The following is a 12,273-nucleotide window of genomic DNA, read 5'->3' as shown; positions in this document are numbered from 1 at the left end:
GACCCGTAAATCCAAATTGACTCGTTATGACCTATGTGCGTTTGTGTAGCCAAAACAACCAATAATACATGACAAGGCCTGTCAACACTCACACAAAAGGATCACTAGAACCAACAAGTATGATCCGGTGTTGGTTTGTGTAAACAAAAGTAACGCAGTATGGTCGATTAAGGCCCAAAACACGGGAAAATAAAAACTAGTAGTGGGTGATCACTAATTAATTAAGTACTGAGTCCATAACTATACTATCTTTATTTAGAAAAAAAAAACTACTAAAATGTTTTTAATCAATCTCAAAAGTTCTAAAATGAGTTTGATTTGTAATCTAATATTTTTTCTTCATTAGAACATCAAGTTATCAACCATAAATTACTCAATTGAACACTCATGACCGAACAACATGCATGTTCACATTCACAGTCACAGTCACATCATAATGACCATCCAAATACACCATTGACTCGATCTCAAGTTTCCCATTGCAGCCCTAAACAAGTGAGAACAGTTATGTATTTTCTATTTTTAAACCCGAAAAACACTTTATTTATATGCATGGTATGTCTTAACATCCATCAAGGTTGATTGGGCGTGTCTCATGCCCTTGAAAAAGTACCAAAATATATCCAAATAATAATGAAAATCAACAAGTTTTTTTCTCTTTCATTTTCTCTTGTTTTGGTTTTAGGAGTTGTAGAGAGCTTCGACTACGATGAGCAAGAACTTGAAACGGAGGAGGGATTTTGGGGGATGTATGACAGGTGGAGGGACCATCACCAAATCGATATGAGAACCCCAGAGCGGTTCAATGTGTTCCGGTACAAGTCAAAAAGATTCACGAAACAAATAAGCAGGACAAGCCATATAAGTTGGCGGTGAACGAGTTCGCTGACTTGACTAACCTTGAGTTTGTTACCACGTATGCTAACTCAAAGATTAGCCATTTTCAAGCCCTCATGGCACCTGGCGACATTAATACCGACCCTAATGTTGATTTCATTTACGAAAAAGCGACCAATCTCCCACTTTCGATTGATCGGAAGGAGAAGAACGCTGTCACCGATGTCAAGGGCCAAGGCGGATGTGGTAACTAACACGCTACTTACTATACAAAAAATTAATAAAAATTTAGTTTTGACTCAGGAACCAAGGGACGGACACGAGGGTCCACTGACACTCTGACCATCAAATTTTTTATTTTTAAAGAAAAACATGAGTTGAACCCTTAAAATTATCATTTCAAAAGAAGATATATAACATTATTCTTCTTCTAAGAAAGATGAGTTTTCTAAATATTTATACCTACACTTCAACTAAAACGTTATGGTTCGGTCACCTGACTCGTTTGATCTTGAACCAACGGTTTTGTTTTTACAGGAAGTTGTTGGGCGTTTGCAGCGGTGGTTGCGGCAGAAGGAATAAACTCTATCAGAACCGGGAACCTCGTGAAATTTTCTGAACAACAACTCGTAGACTGTGATAATATTAACCAAGGATGTGAAGGAGGGCTGATGGAAAATGCATTCAAATACATTATCGAGCATGGAGGTCTAGCTACGGAGGCTAGTTACCCTTACATTGGCAAAAAAGGAACCTGCGACGAATCAAAGGTGTATGCACAAACCTTAAATCAGTTTGAATGTGTTTCTACTAAATAAACTCTGTTAAATAATTTGTTTTTCGAATCCCGATTGGCAAAGACGGGCTGAAGCTTAATGGTCGACAGAATTGTAAAGGAGAAGCAGCGCTAATGAAGGCAGTCGCACACCAGCCTGTAGCTGCCGGCATACAACTCTTAGGCCATGATTTGCAGTTCTATTCAAAGGTACTTAAAAATATAATTCATGTAGAGATTTACTAGACTATATTTATTACTTGACGTACTCTCTGATACCATGTAAAAGTGACGTAAGTAATATTTATGCCGGATATTATTCCTTTACAGGGTGTCTATACCGGGGAATGTGGCACAGAGCCAGATCATGGTGTTGGAGTTGTTGGATATGGGGAGAATGAGCAGGGACTTAAGTTCTGGACCGTGAAAAACTCATGGGGACCGGGATGGGGAGAGAAGGGATATATACATCTACAACGAGGAGCCAAGGAAGACGGACCATGCGGCTTAGCGAAGCTTATTTCTTTTCCTATTATGAACGACCCCAAGGCATCCAAGGACGACCCCAATAAGGGCCCGAAACTCAAAACGACTCAAAAGTATCAGGGGATAAGGTACGCGCGTATTAACCAGGTTACTCCAATAAACATTTTGTGTTAAGATATTACTAATTGAGTTTGTGTTTTATGTTGTGAAATTTAGGACTAAATTGTTGGAGTTGTGAGCCGAGAAGGGCATAACATAAAATATAGAGAAGTTTGAACCATGGTCCGGAATAAAATGGAAGACGGAGGGACCTTAGTGTAGAAAACTGTATAACCAAACCATTTCCTCTGGTGTTCAATATTGTTCCTTACTCTGGTCTTTTGATTTTCTAGATTAAACTTAATTTTATTGGTTGATTAATTTTTGTGTAATAATAATGCTTTTGGTTCCTTATTTGATTTCTAAGACTTTTTTGTTGGAGAATCAGAATCAATACAAGAAATTGGGATTTAAACAGCAAGTATGTGCAGCAAGAAAACAACCAAATCTATATGAACGTGATATTTATTGATAGAACTAATAATATTTACATGAGAATTGCCCTATTTATACTGAAACATCGCTTCTAATCAATGCTAATGTTCTGAACGGTTATATTCAGCAACCGTCATAAACCCTAAATATCTTAACGGGCCTAATCTTATATTTACAATTCTGGCCCTTCTAAAATAATAATAATTACATAATAAATAAATAACCTACTTTATGATTAAATTCTAATATTTTTTAGTGTGTTCAAGGGAATGTTTGTAAACACATATCACTAGATTTGATATCTTACAATATTAGAATCACTACTACAAAAAAGAGTAATATTTCCTTAAAAAATTTCCAATGCGTTTCTTACAAATGCTATTCCAACACGTTTTCAACGAAATTTCTACGAAAAATGAAAACCCTAAATTTGCAACCAAAGTGTGACAATATAGTGATAAAAACAATTGTGTTGCAAATGCGTAACAAATATTCCAACACATTTCCAACAAAAAAAAAATAGTTACACACTTTTATTTAACATTTTCATGAGAAATGCTTGACATAGAAACACAAAATAAATAAATAATAGATTTAGTTGGAAATGCTTGTTTTATTTATAAATAAGTTATTTTAATAGCAGTACTAATAGTAATAGTATAATATATTTTTTTTAAATCTTGGGCTCTGTTAATGTATTATTTATTAATTGATTTACATACAATTTTAATTGATTTTATACATTTTAAGAAAGCTATTAAATGAGTCTAAGGTCGGCTCGAACTCGTGCATACTTTATTCATGCTTGAGTTTCTAAAGAAAGTTTTGATTTTTTAAGCAATTTCTGTCAAATAAAAAAAGATCTTGATTTTTTTGGTTTTTGTATTTTTATAATATTTATTTTTGCCAGATATGCGTAGAGAAGAAAATAATAATAATAATAATAATAATAATAATAATAATAATAATAATAATAATAATAATATGTTTTTTTATTGGAAATGCATTGAAAACTTGAGAATAAAACAATTGTTATACGCTCATAATAATAATAATTAATATTTTTGCAAGGAGGCAAAAATATATATATAAAGAGAAAAAATAAAATACCACAAGTAGCAAGAAACTAGATGGGCCACAAACGAAAAGACCGTTACAAGTACATTTGGGGATTCATCATTCACTCATTCCTCAAACCCGAATCAAAATCTGAGCTAGATGGGGGGAGTAGATTTCGTGTCCACGATCATCAACCACAAGGAACCTAACACGATTCACGTGTTGATTCAGATTCGAACCAAACCGGATCCAACAAAGGTACGCTATTGATTCAAAGGTTTAGTATTTGAGGTCGGATCGCTATGAAACTCGGTAGGATAGTGAATCGGACCATATCATGTTTGAAAGACATAAACTTGGTGTTAAACGAGCTGTTTGGGACGATTCGGGACGAACGGGTGCGTTCGGACCATGTAGGGAAAAAGTGGGTAAGGTTGTTAAGACTCAGAGGTCATTATGTCGGTAAAACGGGTCATAAAGGGTTGAAAGAAAACGTTTATAATGAAAAGTAAGATAGCTCGGTTCGTATTAGGAAATTTGATTCGATTGGATTGCTAAAACCCGATTCGATCTGTTGAACTTCGATTCGGTTCATTTGAGAACTCGACTCGATTCGTTTGAGAACTCGATTCGATTCTTTTGTAATTCGATTCAATTCATTTGAAGACTCGATTCGATTCATTTGAGGACTTGATTCGATTCGTTTGAGGACTCGATTCGATTCGTTAAAGGAATCGATTCGATTCGTTTTGAATTCGATTCAATTCGTTAGTGATTCGATTCGATTCGTTTAAAAAGTCAATTTTCTGATGAATTTTTTAATGAAGACTTATTAACGAAAATAAAATTTTCCCAAGTTGACTTGGCAGCTTAACCCCAACCAGGGGCTCTGTTCTTTGTAGGACCCTGCTATTAGAGGCGCTGCCTTCGGACCCCCATTCGTTAGGGGCTTCACTAACCTAGAAGTATAAGTTGGTTAGAAGTAGTTAATTGATACTTATAAATTATTACACAGTAAGACGTGCGCAACTAATGAGAGGTGTTACAGTTAACTCTGAGAGAAACAGGATCCAGGTGAGTTTATAGCCCCTTTCTCTTTTCTCTTTGAATGTTTTCGGGGCTGTGTGCATACTTGTAAAAAAGTGGTGTAAGATGATCGAGTATAACTATGTATTGTGAGATATTGTTGAATGTTTTAATTATTCTTATACATATATGAATGTAAGAATTAGGGTGACAGAACCTTATAATATCTGTGTAAGAATGAGGGTGGCACACGCTTACAATATCTGTGCAAGAATTAGAGTGACAGACCTTTATAATATATGTGCACGAATTAGGGTGGCAAACTTTGTAATATCTGTGCGAGAATTAGGGTGGTAGACTCTATAATATCTGTGCAAGAATGAGGGTGGCAAACCCTTATATATGTGTGTGCAAAAATATAAGAATAAAAGTATAAATCTGTAATGATAAAAGTATAAGAATGAAAGAAGTAAAAAGGTAAGTATAGGTTGTATGTAAGAATTGTATCTTTGGATACGAAAGTGTATGTTTAATGTGTAAGAATAGTCTGTGACTTCTTAAACTAGAACTCACTCAGTGTAGCTGACTTTTAGTATGCACACCGGCTAGTAGACTGAGGCAGCTGGCTTGAGGTAGGACATATGGCAGTGGACTGAAGTAGCTGGCATATGAGGAAAGAAGGTTGCTATGTTTTTAAAGCTATGTTTTATGCTAAGATAGTTTGTGATGTTTAAGGACGGAATTTAATGATTTGTAAGAAATGGTTAATGCTTTATATTTCTATGAAAATTTTAATTCATTCTGATATTTAGAACCGTGCTTATGAGTAAATCCAACACTCAATGCAGTGCATCGGGATCGGGACCTTACAGATGGTTAATCTCCGATAGACCCGTAGAGTGAGTTAGGCTCCAAGAACTAGAAAGAAGAAGAGAAACCGATTTGGGAAAATTTTTTTGATTATTTTCTTATTCTTTTTCTTAAACGAAGATTATAATATATAGGAAAACTGAGATATAAAAATAGGAAAAGATAAACAATAAGGAAACCTAACTATTACTATAATATAAACAAGAAGAGTTGTGCCGCAAGTGGCCTATTGGGCCACTTGGCGGCACCGTATTGGTCGATAAGTTTTGTTTTTTAGTTCAGTTGCCATAATAAATGTAATGGAACCGACGAAATGTTATTTTTTTTTAATTTTGTTTTAGTTTCGGTAACACAACAAACTTGAAAGAAACCGACCGAGTTCATGTAGACTCACGACCTTATTTAAAGCCCATGACCGACAACACTCAGGTTTTACCAATGGGAAGTTTACCAACCGAATTCGTGTCCATATCATAATGAACGCAACCGATACTAACTAAATTCGTGTTGATTCATCGTCGTAATGCTTGAATTTTACCAACGTCCGTGTTTCAACGCTGGGGTTTTGCCAGTTGCCCTGACGTAACGCGCCTGGTAGAAAAGACTAGTTATAGTATAAAAGGAAACTAAATAATATATAAACTTAAATAATCATATTAAACCTAATTAAGATTAATGTTCGTATCAATTTCTCGACCCTACAAAACGTTCTTGTCCTCAAGAACGGAAGGCGTTGTGGTCGCCATTCGAGTCGGAAGAACACACACAAGAAAGTCTCAACTAGTCTACACGGTGGCCACCACTCACGTTTTGTTGCGGTATATGCGACTTTGTTTTAGCAGTAGTGTTCGGCTTCACTGAAGCATTATGTTTTGGGGTTCTTGCCATTGGACGAATCTTGACATACGAGACAAAAGTTGGAGTTGGTGGTGGCGATGTGCTATTCCTTTTTATGATAATCTAAAGTGACAGACTTTGATAGTTTTTTTACGGTCTTCAATCCACCGCCTGGGATGGAAAGAAAGCGTTTGTATCGGTACGAGTTTTTGGGTTGGTGTGGTCTTAGAAGCGGTTATAGTAGAGGTGGCGGTGATGGGATAAGGGGTGGTTTTGGGTCGGTTATCACCGAAGAGTTGCCAAAAACTTTGGTGAGGGCGGCGGTAAGGTTAACGGTGATTTGAATCATGGTGCTAGTGAGGGAGTCAAAGTGAATCTTGGCTAGGACGGCTTGTTGGGAGGCACTTGATTCTTGCTGGATCAATAGCCAATCAAAATTTTCGAACATGCCATGATCATCTCTTCACGTGATGAAAGAGGCATGAGGATGATAGATGAAAGCACCAAATTGATAGAGACCTTAAGATGGCCAATCTCCCGATAGACCCGTACAGTGGGTTAGGCTCCAAGAACAAGAGTGAAGAAGAGAAACCAAAGTGGAAACAATTTTCTAATATTTTTCTTATTCCTTTTCTCAAACAACGATTACAATATATAGGAAAACCAAATACATAATAATAGGAAAAAGTAAGCAATAATGAAACTTAATTATCTACCTATATTATTAAATCAATACAATCCTTTCACATGCCATTCAACTAAACCCTTCACATAGACTGCCAAGTGTACAAGTTTCCATTTTACAATTTCCACTTTATGAATGATAAAATGAAAAATATGTTGTTGTTGGTGGGAATTGAACTCATTACCTTGCTTTTAAAATGTTTGTGTCTTATCAACTCAACTAAAATGAATTAACGGTAACCTTCTTTTTTTCTTAATTGGTAAAGATTCACAACCTTCCATTTTTATTTTCTAATACAAATACATATTATTCTTACTGATTTATGTATTTTAGAAAATTATTTATATCTTATGAATTCATAAGGCATATTATTATACTTATTATTCAGTTTATTTTTTTGTTGTATTTTTTTAACCACACATGTACCACACGGGCTATATCCTAGTAATACAATAAGGAAACTAAATAAAAGATAAACTTAATTAATATATTAAACTTAAATAATATATATGATCATATCAAGCAGCATACGTAAATCGTAATTGAGTATCAGTATCGCTCTTCAATAAACCATAATTTCAAAACATATGGTTGCATGCTGAATTTGATTTGATTACGGTTTTATGAAGGTTTAGAATATGGTTTTATTTTCTTATGATCTTGTTAAAGGTTAGTAATTTTTTTAAACTTGTTAAACTTGAAATCCGACCCGAATTTATAACCCGATTCCCGACCCATTCAACTCGAAAACCGAAAAACCCGAGCTTATTTCGGTCGGTTCTTGGGTCAATTTGCTTTAAGATCAAACCAAAAGAATTTTACCCGAACAACCTGAAACCCGAAAGTATGCCATACCCCAATAACTATAACTTAGCAACGAAATACTTAAAGTTAATTTGAACGGTGTTATATGTTGTTCAACCAATAGCATTAAACATTACATAACACTAGTTGGACTCTTATTGTGGGTGCCGCTTTGATTCTTCTTAATAGGAATTAGGAAATGTTGCATCGATTTTAGCTTTATTTCCTACACATGTTGTATGGACCATATCTTTTTTTTTTGTTGAATCATATAATTTTTGTCGTTATCAAATGGATGAACATATTCATAGATTATAGATATACAAAGATCATAGCTATGTGAAGATACGCAGCACGTCAATTTGCCATTTGATTTAGACAATTTGCATCAAATCACTCAAACTGATGTTCATAAGTTTGTTTGTTTATGTTAACTTTGTTTAGATTTTCACTCGAACTTCTTTGACCCGTTCCATATGTCATCACTACTTTACACCCGTGCAACGCACGATAGTAGCAACTAGTTTACTTTTAAATGAAGTATATCCCCCTCTCCTGCGCTTTTGGGGCGATTTGTTTGGTTTGGGGGGGGGGGGGGAATGCTTGTCACCCGTTTTAGTTTAGAAATAATATATATATATATGTGTGTGTGTGTGTGTGTGAGTGATGTGACGAGACGATATTGGGCTACAAAAGCTACAAACCAGTACACCCTAAATTGAAAATCACCCCCCCTACTGACATGACGCCACGTGTAAAAAATCGCCAGCGAATATAGACTCTCCACTACACATTGCCTTATTAAATTATGTATATGTAGATGTACTATTTTATTGAAATTGTGTGTTTGTGCGCGCTTGTTGATCATCCAACCGTTAAAACCGGCGGTTTGATGCCCGATTTGGTTCGAAAAACATTGGGTGTGATTATTAATCTCTCTCTCACACACACTGTAAGGCCCCGAACCCGGTGGCCCTAATTTAGCGTCGGATTTACTCATAAACGCAGTTCTTCAAATCAGAGTTTATTAAAACTTTTCGCGGAATATAACACATCAATCATTTGTTATAAAACATTAAATCTTTTCTTTGATACCATAACACAAAACTTTATATTTAAAACATCTTTACTTCTTTCTTCAGATGCCAGCCGTTCAATCCATGCCATGCGTCATCCTCATGCTAGCTCTGTAATAAGCTCACCTGCGTGCATACTAAAAGTCAGCTACGCTGAGTGAGTTCTAGTTAATCGAACGCCATACAATACATACACATACATACTTATCCGTAGATACATATCTATACATCATTAGTTACCCTTCTGTTCTACGTACATACTTGCTACCATACATACATACATATCTACAATCACTAACCTCAGTCTACCGAGAGTACGTTCATAGTCCGCCGTCTATACCCGTACTCAAGGTTGTGAACACGTACAAGGTTCGCAGTCCTTATCTATGTTCACCATTTATGGTACGTACAAGGTTCGCGGTCCTTCCCTATACCATAATACATCCACAACACGTACAAGGTTCACAGTCCTTCCCTATGTTGCAACCTAATTCATAGCACGTACGAGGTTCGCAGTCCTCCCCTATGCTACAAAATCAGCACGTATAAGGTTCACGGTCCTTTCCTATGCTGAAATACATCCACAACACGTACAAGGTTCGCAGTCCTTCCCTATGTTGCAACCTAATTCATAGCACGTACGAGGTTCGCAGTCCTCCCCTATGCTACAAATACAACACGTATAAGGTTCACAGTCCTTTCCTATGCTGACGCCTATCTACATTACGTATAAGGTTCGCAGTCCTTATCTACGTTAACATATATCATCTACTTCACGTATAAGGCTCGCAGTCCTTAACTACGCCATTATCAGCCGAGTCTATGTCCGACAGAAGCTAGAGGGATTTGCCATCCTAACTTACTATGTCTAACGTAGAACTCACATGCCATTCGTGTACCTATATACACATACTTACATTATAACATAAGAACACTCTAGGCATTCTTTACCTCATTCATTTAACGACCATACCCCTTGTCGTTACGTGCAATATCCGAAGATCGTTCACGCCCCGACAAGTATTCATTTGAAATATTCATACATCTTCGAAATATAATATTCGTACCTTTATTTTTAACCTGACAGTACGCGCAATATCCGAAGATCGTTCGTGTACCGACAAACAATCATTCATATCTATCACACATATCAATATGACATACACTTATCACTTAGGATAAATGTATTAACAACACATCGAGTATGCACACAGCCCCGAAAACATAACAAGGAATAGGGCTAGAAACTCACCTGAACACGGTTACGTTCACCGTTAATCGTAATCCCTTTCTTCAGCTGTGCACGGCTGACTGTATAACAAGTACACGTATCAATACTCACCTGATCTAATCTGGCGGCCTAGTATTAGCATACTTTTACTTATCGTTTTTAACTTATTTTCTAATCGAACTTGACTTTAGGCGAAGTTAAACCTTAGGCGAACTTGGCTTTAGGCGAAGTTAAACCTTAGGCGAACTTGGCTTTAGGCGAAGTTAAACCTTAGGCGAACTTGGCTCTAGGCGAAGTTAACCTTAGGCGAACTTAGCTTTAGGCGAAGTTACCAGCTAGGTGAACTTAGCTTTACAGCGAAGTTGCCATCAGGCGAACTTAGGTTGCAGGCGAAGTTCATCAGGCGAACTTAGCTTGCAGGCGAAGTTCATCGCTTTGAAGGCGAAGTTGCCCAGTTGCAGGCGAAGTTGTCCAAATCAGCCGCTGTTCGGTTTCTGTCCAGCATTTTGAGCGATTTTAACACCCTTGCTATGATTCAATATCACCCACTACGCTTCCCGTCCATTTTCGGTCGCTTATACACTAAAAAGCTTGGATCTTTAAACTTCAAAGATCAAGAATCATACCTTTTTGAGCTTGTTTGGATCTCGTTTAACTTGTTAACACACTAATCGCTCTCTCTCTCTCTCTCGAATCTGCCCGTTCCTCTCCTCGGCCCGGCGGCGGTGTAGATGGTGTGTGTGTTTTTGGAGTGTGTGTGAAGAAAGTAAGGAAATGAAGATATTTTTGGGTTTAGGGGATATTTATATCCCTGAAATCCCATGGACCTAAGACTCATTCTCATTTAACCCGTCTCCATTAATCCAACACTAGCTCGACTCATACCAACTCCTACTCTATTATTTATTTCCTGACAACCCGAGTAAACTTTCCCTCTATTAGTAAGTAATATAATTAATATCACTTTGAAATTTCGGGATGTTACACACACACACACACATATATATATATATACTAGCAAAGAGCCCGCGCGTTGCGGCGGGGACACAATACAGATTCAATCGGTAGGGGATCTGTTCGTTATGGTACCAACATTTGTGATGTAAAAATTTGTAGTTGATATAATTTATCACACAAAAATAGGCGGGGTTGATATGACCGGCTACATGGTTTGATATGGCAGCCTCTTATTTTCGTCCCTGAGTTGAGCATTTTGTCCCTCCTATCCACATTATATAATAGTACAGATAGTATAAATAAACCCAACAATTTCATTATTACAAGTCATTTGATATATTTAGCGGGGATGCAATGGGAATTCGATTGTTAGCGGATAAGTTTGTTATGGTACTGCCATAATTTGCTCTAGGAATATTAATATTTGGTATAGTTTACGATTTAAGTTAACAAACACATGCAGGCACCATCATGTAAAAGGCGTATAACCAAACAAAGGAATACGTAGTTAAAGCAAGATCAAAGAGCAAATATTAAAACGATGTTTCTATCCTCACGTATTTGAAAAGTTAAAAAAATAATAAATAATAATAAAAACCCATTAACAAAAACACAGTAATAGTCACCGACTTTGTAACCATTTGCTTACAAAATTTGTAAAAAGACTAAACAGGCCAACATTGATGAAAGAAATATGCATTATTATAACCATTTGTTTACAAAACTTCAGTCTCAGCCTATCCATTTACATTTAAACCATCATTTTCAATGTGGTATAGCCTTGATTTTTTAATAGAGATCCATGCTCAATTCCTACAAATAATACTTTAGAGGAGGCATGAGTGGCTTAATGAAAGAAGACTGAGATTATTGTGATCACCAGTTCGATCTTGATGGCACCCGGGTTTTACCACCAGTGGGCCTTCGGGTGGCTGCGTTTTCCCCGAAAACTAGAGATAACTTGGAGGCGCTTAAGGCTCCATACGGCTGGGTTGGGCCAGCTGACGGTGGCATTTTGCCATTGGGCCACCCCGTACGGATTACTTAGGCAATTCTGTGTTTGTTGTTGACCGTTTAAGAAGTTCATAAAGCTACC

The 12,273-nt window shown here is 36.6% G+C and overlaps 1 pseudogene; it reads left to right on the top strand.

Annotated features, from left to right (window-relative positions):
• The first annotated feature begins 633 nt into the window (after positions 1 to 633).
• On the top strand, positions 634 to 2,336 carry LOC143557855 (cysteine protease Amb a 11.0101-like; annotated as a pseudogene).
• The last annotated feature ends 9,937 nt before the right edge of the window (positions 2,337 to 12,273 follow it).

The sequence above is a fragment of the Bidens hawaiensis genome, unplaced genomic scaffold (genome assembly GCF_021521415.1).
Source record: "Bidens hawaiensis isolate Kalapana, Puna unplaced genomic scaffold, B.hawaiensis_p1.1 tig00019202_1, whole genome shotgun sequence".
In the NCBI taxonomy this organism is placed as follows: domain Eukaryota; kingdom Viridiplantae; phylum Streptophyta; class Magnoliopsida; order Asterales; family Asteraceae; genus Bidens; species Bidens hawaiensis.
This window is presented reverse-complemented; position numbering and strand designations above follow the sequence as displayed.